Source organism: Myxine glutinosa, chromosome 13 (genome assembly GCF_964187855.1).
Source record: "Myxine glutinosa chromosome 13, kmMyxGlut1.1, whole genome shotgun sequence".
Taxonomy (NCBI): domain Eukaryota; kingdom Metazoa; phylum Chordata; class Myxini; order Myxiniformes; family Myxinidae; genus Myxine; species Myxine glutinosa.
Window position 1 is genome coordinate 18,284,539 of NC_136273.1, and position 10,207 is coordinate 18,294,745.

At 48.3% G+C, this 10,207-nt stretch overlaps 1 long non-coding RNA gene across 1 annotated transcript; it reads left to right on the forward strand.

Moving 5' to 3' along the window:
• Positions 1-3,336: 3,336 nt before the first annotated feature.
• Positions 3,337-8,118, forward strand: LOC137438430 (uncharacterized). The gene is made up of 3 exons (XR_010986693.2): positions 3,337-5,789; positions 5,962-6,321; positions 7,925-8,118. It is a non-coding gene; the product is annotated as an uncharacterized LOC137438430 (long non-coding RNA).
• The last annotated feature ends 2,089 nt before the right edge of the window (positions 8,119-10,207 follow it).

Below are 10,207 nucleotides of genomic sequence, written 5' to 3' on the forward strand. Positions count from 1 at the left end.
CGACGGGGGACGGCCCCGCTGTGGGGTTGAGCCAACCGAGGGGCTGGTCAAGGCCTCGGGGGAGGCTGCTGAGGTTCCTCGCGGGCCTCCCGAGGCTGCTGAGGTTCCTCACGGGCCTCGGGGGAGGCTGCTGAGGTCTCTCACGAGCCTCGGGGGTGGCTGCTGAGGTTCCTCACGGGCCTCCCGGGGCTGCTGAGGTTCCCCACGGGCCTCGGGGGGGTGGGGGGGGTGAAGGCTGCTGAGGTTCCTCATGGCCCTCTTCAGTAAAGCGCGACGGTGTCCGCCAGCGGCGGAGGCTCGACGGGGCCGTTGTCCCCTGCGGCCGCACCACATTGCTGTCTGGCAGAGAAATACTCGTCTGCTTCCCTGGCCAGGGCCGGAAATCCGAGACAGCCGAGTTAGCTAGGGCTGACCGTGCCAGTCCTGGCAGCTGTTGCAGGAGCAGTTCTTTGAAGAGGAAACATGGTCGGTGGCTGCCCAGGAGAGACAACATGGCTCCGACGGCTTGGAATCGTCCAGACCGGGTAGAGAAAGTAGTTTGCGGGTGCGCTCGGCAGTGTCGAGCAGGCTCGAGCAGTGCTCGGCCTCAGTGTGCGCTAAGGTTACAAGCAGCAGTGCCGCCAGTGCGCACGAAGGTGACGAGCAGCAGTGCCGCCAACACCAGTGCGCGCGTAGGTGACGAGCAGCAGTGCCGCCAGCGTCAGTGCACGCGAAGGTGACGAGCAGCAGTGCCGCCAGCGTCAGTGCACGCGAAGGTGACGAGCAGCAGTGTCGCCAGCGCCAGTGCACGCAAAGGTGACGAGCAGCAGTGCCGCCAGCACCAGTGCGCGCGTAGGTGACGAGCAGCAGTGCCGCCAGCGTCAGTGCACGCGAAGGTGACGAGCAGCAGTGCCACCAGCGTCAGTGCACGCGAAGGTGACGAGCAGCAGTGCCGCCAGCGTCAGTGCACGCGAAGGTGATGAGCAGCAGTGCCGCCAGCGTCAGTGCACGCGAAGGTGACGAGCAGCAGTGCCGCAAGCATCAGTGCGCGCGAAGGTGACGAGCAGCAGTGCCGCCAGCGTCAGTGCGCGCGAAGGTTACGAGCAGCAGTGCCGCCAGCATCAGTGCACGCGAAGGTGACGAGCAGCAGTGCCGCCAGCGTCAGTGCACGCGAAGGTGACGAGCAGCAGTGCCGCCAGCATCAGTGCGCGCGAAGGTGACGAGCAGCAGTGCCGCCAGCGTCTCGTACTTGCGTCCCTTCAGAGGATCCTGGAGAAGGCTCACCACTCTGGTCGCAGAGGAGGTGCTTGGCCACAGTGCGCACGAAGGTTACGAGCAGCAGTGCTCGGCCGCAGTGCGCGCGAAGGTTACGAGCGCAGTGCTTGGCCGCAGTGCGCGCGAAGGTGACGAGCAGCAGTGCCGCCAGCATCAGTGCGCGCGAAGGTGACGAGCAGCAGTGCCACCAGCGTCTCGTACTTGCGTCCCTTCGGAGGATCCTGGAGAAGGCTCACCACTCTGGTCGCAGAGGAGGTGCTCGGCCGCAGTGCGCGCGAAGGTTACGAGCGGCAGTGCCATTAGCGTCTCGTACTTGCGGTCCTTGTCGTTCCCAAAACTCCGGCAGTTTAATCGAAACTGCGCTTTTCGCCATGTTCGTTTGAAGCTCCGAAACGCCGAGAGCTAGACGGGGTCACCAGTGTAGGTGTTGCAGATGACGAGAGGACGAGACATTTCTTAGCTGTTCAAAGCTCCTTTATTCCAACAGCACTGAAATCGCGAACGGAACTCGTGCAGCTTTTATATTTATAACGCCAAAACCCTCTTCGGAGGGCGTGGCTCCAACAACCGCGCGCACGCCACGCCCACACCATCAAATGCCCCACTGGCCCGTGCCCGTGGATTATGTCCCAATAAGGTAACCGCTACAATCCCGTCAATGTACCCCTCTATCGGTACCTGTCCAATTCCATGTTAACGTCTCTCTCGTCCCTGCTGCGACCATCTTCCCAGGATGATAATTCCATATATTAATGACTCTCTTTGTGAAATACCAGACTTGTTACCATGCCAACGCTCATATTTACTCGCAACCTTTTCCCCCCTGGTTCTGTCATTCCATCCTGGGAAAAAGTTTTCTTGTAATGATTTTGTCATTGCCTCTCATAATATTAACTATTTAAATCAGAAAAGGTTATTGAGTGACAAAGTCATCTGTGCTGAAAGTGATTTGATCCGAGTCTTTCCCTGTACTTTGCAGGATTGCACACACGTACACACACACACACACACACACACACACACACGTACACACACACACGTACACACACGCACGTACACACACGCACGTACACACACACACACACACACACACACACACACACACACACACACACACACACACACACACACACACACACACACACGTACACACACACACACGCACACACACAGACCTTGGTGACCCAGCACACGAGTTCTACCCTGCTGACCCAGCACACGAGTTCTACCCTGATGACCCAGCACACGAGTTCTACCCTGATGACCCAGCACACGAGTTCTACCCTGCTGACCCAGCACAAGAGTTCTACCCTGATGACCCAGCACACGAGATCTACCTGGATGACCCAGCACACGAGTTCTACCCTGCTGACCCAGCACACGAGTTCTACCTTGATGACCCAGCACACGAGTTCTACCCTGATGACCCAGCACACGAGTTCTACCCTGATGACCCAGCACACGAGTTCTACCCTGATGACCCAGCACACGAGTTCTACCTTGATGACCCAGCACACGAGTTCTACCCTGCTGACCCAGCACACGAGTTCTACCTTGATGACCCAGCACAGGAGTTCTACCCTGATGACCCAGCACACGAGTTCTACCCTGCTGACCCAGCACAAGAGTTCTACCCTGATGACCCAGCACACGAGATCTACCTGGATGACCCAGCACACGAGTTCTACCCTGCTGACCCAGCACACGAGTTCTACCTTGATGACCCAGCACACGAGTTCTACCCTGATGACCCAGCACACGAGTTCTACCCTGATGACCCAGCACACGAGTTCTACCCTGATGACCCAGCACACGAGTTCTACCTCGATGACCCAGCACACGAGTTCTACCCTGCTGACCCAGCACACGAGTTCTACCTTGATGACCCAGCACAGGAGTTCTACCCTGATGACCCAGCACACGAGTTCTACCCTGATGACCCAACACACGAGTTCTACCCTGATGACCCAGCACACGAGTTCTACCCTGATGACCCAGCACACGAGTTCTACCCTGCTGACCCAGCACAAGAGTTCTACCTTGATGACGCAGCACACGAGTTCTACCCTGATGACCCAGCACACGAGTTCTACCCTGATGACCCAGCACACGAGTTCTACCTTGATGACCCAGCACACGAGTTCTACCTTGATGACCCAGCACACGAGTTCTACCTTGATGACCCAGCACACGAGTTCTACCCTGGTGACGCAGCACACGAGATCTACCTTGATGACCCAGCACACGAGTTCTACCCTGGTGACGCAGCACACGAGATCTACCTTGATGACCCAGCACACGAGATCTACCTTGATGACCCAGCACACGAGATCTACCTTGATGACCCAGCACACGAATTCTACCTTGGATACCCTTGGATTTTTTGTTGGATGGTGATCGATACGAGGCAAGTTTCGTTGATTGAAAATTAATTAAATGAAATATTTTATCATTTAATATTAAATCAGTAATATATTTATTTATTCATTTTCAGCAATATCAAGAAAGTGATGGGAATAAATGGGAATTCTTACCCTCTCCCTTTCTACTTCTACAAACTAAAAAGAACTGAAACTTCATTTTTAAGACAGAACTGGGGGAAAAGAAAAACACATTGAAGATTAAAAAAGAGAGAGACAAAAAAAGAAAAAATTTAATGAAGGGTTCACGTGGGTTTGGATGTTGGGGTTCAGGTTTGAATTGGGGGGCTGGTTTATGGTTGGGTTTTTGATGTGAGGGTTGAGGGTTTTGATGCGAGTTTTGAAGTTGGGTTTGTACGTGGGGATTGGGGGTTTTGGTGTGAGAGTTTATGGTTTTGATATGGGGTTGGGGGTGTGGGTTTTGATGTATGGGTTGGGGATGTAGTTGTGATGGTCAATACCTCAATAGATTCCTCCTGTTATATAATTCCGAGCTTGGCCCTCGAGTGCTCACAGCAATTATACAACAGAGAAGTGTGAAGCGCCAACCTATTGCCTTTCAAGGATACATCTGTTGAGGTCTTGGTTGTCATGCCTCCATCCCTGGCCGTCACATGGAACTTATGCCCCTGACCCTCACATCGGGGCCCCAGACCCACCCACCAAAAGCCTTGGCCCTCGCTTTCAGACCCAGCCCTGGTGCCCACATCAGTGCTGCTAACCCTCACATTGGGGGCAAAGACTCAGCTTCAGCGCAGGAGATTCCAATGATCTTGAAGGCGTTGGGTTCCACGGAATCAAGCTGAGCAAGATGTGAGGCAGGGAGCCAGCCCAAAGGGGAGAGCAGTGCACCATGAAGCTGTGGATGAAGTCCTTATCGGTGGACAGGGGTTCAGATGAATCAAGTGAGGACTTTGTACCAAGTAGGATGCCCAGTCGGCACCTGGCTATGGAGACCAACTTTGAAATGTGGTTTTCCCAAGAAAGATCAAGGCTGAGAGTGAGACTCAGGAGTTTGACTGACTTGTCAAAACTTTCTCAAGAGGATTGTGATGGTAGTTAGGAGGGTTTGCCAGATGGTTCTTTCGGAGAGGGACAATAAGAGTGTGGGATTTGTCAGGATTGAAATAAATATTCCAAATGTTTGACCAGGTGGTGATTTTTTTCAAGGTTTGAAGATCGGGAAGAGGCTGCAGCCCACCTGTGTGAAGAATGAGGGATGTCACGACAGAGGGTGGAGTCATCATCAAATAGATATGGAGGATTTTCCAGACAGTCAGATAGATCATTGATGAAGATTAGGAATAAGACTGGGCCAGAACACTGCCTTAGGGCACTCCAGCCTTGACAAGGAGTGGACATGAAAGGGTTCCATTGATTGCCACACGTCGGCCATGAGAGTAGAGAAAGTCAGTCAGCCATGTGTGGAGTTGGCCTTGGATGCCATAGGCAGACCGTTTGGAGGACAAGGTGGGATAGCAGACTGCATCAAAAGCATGAGAAATGTCCAGAGAGACGGTTCTGATCTCATGTCTGACATTGAAGGCTTCCATGCATAGTTGGGAGAGTAGCATCAGCATGTCAAAGGCAAAGTGACCCAGCAGATATGGGAGATTATTCCTCAAGAAAAATGGCTGCTTGCTGTCCCTGCCAATCTGCTTGAGAAAAATGCCAGTCTCACCAGCATTGAGGCAGATCTCTGAGAATAGCCAGAGCGATGTTGAGTTTCACAAGCATATGATCAGATGAACCAATTGGAGCAGAGGAAGAGCGGGAGACATTTGCAGGAAAGTTTATCATTACCAAGTACAGGAGGGAGGATTTGCCATTGGGAGAAATCTGGGTTGGAAAGTTCACACATTGAGTCAGTCCCATGGAGTCACAGAAGTCCTTTGTTGAAGTGCCATGGCAGGTGTGAGAGGTACCAACACCCAGCCAAGTTGCATGGTGACAATTGAAATCTCCACCAATGGAGAAGAGAGAGAGTTGGGATGAGTGGTTAAAAGTTTGTCCTTGTTGTCTGAGAGTGATGTAGATGGAGTCGTCGCTGTTGGGAGGAAGGTGCAACACACGAATGAACCAGAGGTGGCAGCAGAGAGGAAGTCACAGCCAGAGGTACTCCTGGGGTTTGGGATGTCTGAGGTCAGTACAAAGCGCAGTGGGAATTTTTTTTATTTTTTGCATTTGCAGAGCCTGATTTGTACCTGTAATACTATTGTTGTATTAAAAAATTATTGTATTAAATGAATAATGTAATTAATGAATACTTTGATCTTTTCTTTCACAGGAAATTGCATCAGAAAAACGAGCTGAAAACGCTCTTTTTACCAAAATGAAAGGTGAAATAATCGACCTGTTTGAAGACCTTTTGAACAACAAAGATCCACAAAATTCGAAATACCCTCATGACTCACAATGTGCGACCCACCTGGGAGACTCATAAATACCCTCATGACTCACAATGTGCGACCCACCTGGGAGACTCAGAAATACCCTCATGACTGACAATGTGCGACCTACCTGGGAGATTCGGGGAAAAGGTTTCGATGCTGACGACCCAGCACACAAGTTCTACCTGGATGCCCCTGCATGCAAGTTATACCTTGGAGACCCTTGGATTTTTTTGTTGGATGGTGATTGATGCGAGGTAAGTCCAGTTGATTGAAAATGGAATAAACAAGTCCAGATCCATTCAAAATACACCGCCTCCCATGCCAAATAAATAAATAACATCCGCTCCAGCGCACCAAATAAATAAATAACATCCCCTCCAGTGCACCAAATAAATAAATAACATCCCCTCCAGCGCACCAAATAAATAAATAACATCCCCTCCAGCGCACCAAATAAATAAATAACATCCCCTCCAGCGCACCAAATAAATAAATAACATCCCCTCCAGTGCACCAAATAAATAAATAACATCCCCTCCAGCGCACCAAAGAAATAAATAACATCCCATCCAGCGCACTAAATAAATAAATAACATCCCCTCCAGCACACCAAATAAATAAATAACATCCCCTCCAGCGCACCAAATAAATAAATAACATCCCCTCCAGCGCACCAAAGAAATAAATAACATCCCATCCAGCGCACTAAATAAATAAATAACATCCCCTACAGCGCACCAAATAAATAAATAACATCCCCTCCAGCGCACCAAAGAAATAAATAACATCCCATCCAGCGCACTAAATAAATAAATAACATCCCCTCCAGCGCACCAAATAAATAAATAACATCCCCTCCAGCGCACCAAATAAATAAATAACATCCCCTCCAGCACACCAAATAAATAAATAACATCCCCTCCAGCACACTAAATACATAAATAACATCCCCTCCAGCGCACTAAATAAATAAATAACATCCCCTCCAGCGCACCAAATAAATAAATAACATCCGCTCCAGTGCACCAAATAAATAAATAACATCCCCTCCAGCGCACCAAATAAATAAATGGCATCCCCTCCAGCGCACCAAATAAATAAATAACATCCCCTCCAGTGCACCGCATTGCCACCGTGCTGCACTTAGAGACGGTATTGGGAGGGAGAGGTGTACAATAATTGATTGATTAATTGTGTAATTAAAATAAATAAATAATAATCGAAAAATAATTAATTCCTTAATCAACTTGCTAAAAGCATACCTAAACTACCAGTGTTTCATCTGAATCTGTAACTTTTTGAAAATTAATGAAAGAATTTATTAATTGATAAAATAAAATAATTAATTCCTTAATCAAAAAATAATTAATCGATCAATTGATTAATCAGCAAATAATTAATCGATTAATTGATCAATCAATAATTCAAAAATATCCTTTGTAGCCACATCACTGTCGTGTCCAAATACCAGGTTCTTAGCTGAAAAGGTGCCAGAGATGTCGCCCAGATGATAAAAAAAAAAAATAGGTACTTAATAAATCGATAATAATGAAGTAATTAATACATTAATTGATTAATCAAAAATACATTTTTTGCAAAAGCATGTGCTCACTATTGTGCCGAAATTTCAGCTTCCCAGCTCATGGGGTGCCTGAGATATCACCCGGACAAACAAACAAACGGAGTGAAAACTGAAGACTCCCTTTCAGTGCGCGTCATCGCTGGGCCCCTGACCCTTCGGTGTATGGCGATGACGTCATGCAGCGCTTGGAGATGGAATAGGAAAGGAGCATGTGCAATAAAATATTATTTTATTTAATATCAAAAAAAGTAATTTGTGTATTTCTTGTTTTTCAGCAATATCAAGATAGTGATGGGAAGAAATGGGAATTCTTACCCTCTCACTTTCTACTTCTTCTTCAAACTTTTAAAAGAACTGAAACTTATTTTTCAAGACAGAACTGGAGGAAAAGAAAAAAATATTGAACTTAAAAAAAGAGAGAAAAATGATAAAATTTATGGAAGGGTATTTTTGTCGGTTGCATGTTGGGATTTGGGATCGGATTGGGAGTGGGTGGGCTTATGGTTGGAGTTTTTCATGTGGGGGTTGGGATGTGGGATTTGTTGTCGGGGTTGGGGTTTTTGATGGGGGGGGGGGGGTTTGAGGGTTTTGATGCGAGTGTTGTAGTTGGGTTTGTACGTGGGGATTGGGTATTTTGGTGTGAGAGTTTATGGTTTTGATATGGGGTTAGGGGTGTGGGTTTTCATGTATGGGTTGGGGATGTAGTTGTGATGGTCAATACCTCAATAGATTCCTCCTGTTATATAATTCCGAGCTTGGCCCTCGAGTGCTCACAGCAATTATACAACAGAGAAGTGTGAAGCGCCAACCTATTGCCTTTCAAGGATACATCTGTTGAGGTCTTGGTTGTCATGGCTCCATCCCTGGCCCTCACAATGGAACTTATGTCCCTGATCTTCACATCGGGGCCCCAGACACACCCATCAAAAGCCTTGGCCCTCGCTTTCGGACCCAGCTCTGGTGCCCACATTGGGACCCCTTACTCTCACATTGGGGGCTCTAACCCTCACATTCGGGTTCATAATGGCTCTAACCCTCACATTCGGGTTCATAATGGCTCTAACCCTCACATTCGGGTTCATAATGGCCCTCACCCTCACATTCGGGTTTGTGTCCATGGCCCTTGCCTTGGGCCCCAGCCCTGACACTCACTAACCCAAATGGATTTTTTTTTGATGTTCCTGCGAATAAAATGAACCTAAAATCTCTTCCCCTTTGAAATCATATAGTTTATAGGTCCAAGGAACTGTTTGAAATATTAACCATTTTAAAAAGCTCATTCGTCCATCGTGTGGTATAACCGTTCTCAAAATGTGATTTCCACTTGTATGTTCTCACAATATAACCAAATTTAAATTGAGGTTTTCTCAAGTTGTTGTCTTTTTCATATTCTAATTGTTTAAATGTTTCTGATGGTTTTGATTTTGTTGAGGAATGCAGTGTACCTCAGGGCAGCACAATCATGCACACTTAGGGAAACCCAGACAGTTATTTCAAGAGGTTGTGTGAAGATAAACCTTTGCCCATCATCTCGGGCTACAGGTACGGGGAAATGTGTTGTTAGAATGATCGATGTATTCTCTGTGTAATGTTTCCCTATTTGCCCCGATGTCTCTTTCTTTCAATCCCCCTTCGGTCCGTTCCAGCAATCTCTTTCTTTCAATCCCCCATCGGTCCATTCCAGCAATCTCTTTCTTTCAAACCCCCATTGGTCCATTCCAGCAATCTCTTTCTCTCAATCCCCCTTCGGTCCGTTCCAGCAATCTCTTTCTTTCAATCCCCCATCGGTCCATTCCAGCAATCTCTTTCTTTCAAACCCCCATTGGTCCATTCCAGCAATCTCTTTCTTTCAATCCCCCATCGGTCCATTCCAGCAATCTCTTTCTCTCAATCCCCCTTCGGTCCATTCCAGCAATCTCTTTCTCTCAATCCCCCATCGGTCCGTTCCAGCAATCTCTTTCTCTCAATCCCCCATCGGTCCATTCCAGCAATCTCTTTCTTTCAAACCCCCATCGGTCCATTCCAGCAATCTCTTTCTTTCAAACCCCCATTGGTCCATTCCAGCAATCTCTTTCTCTCAATCCCCCTTCGGTCCGTTCCAGCAATCTCTTTCTTTCAATCCCCCATCGGTCCATTCCAGCAATCTCTTTCTTTCAAACCCCCATTGGTCCATTCCAGCAATCTCTTTCTTTCAAACCCCCATTGGTCCATTCCAGCAATCTCTTTCTTTCAAACCCCCATTGGTCCATTCCAGCAATCTCTTTCTCTCAATCCCCCTTCGGTCCGTTCCAGCAATCTCTTTCTTTCAATCCCCCATCGGTCCATTCCAGCAATCTCTTTCTTTCAAACCCCCATTGGTCCATTCCAGCAATCTCTTTCTTTCAATCCCCCATCGGTCCGTTCCAGCAATCTCTTTCTTTCAATCCCCCATCGGTCCATTCCAGCAATCTCTTTCTCTCAATCCCCCATCGGTCCGTTCCAGCAATCTCTTTCTCTCAATCCCCCATCGGTCCATTCCAGCAATCTCTTTCTTTCAAACCCCCATCGGTCCATTCCAG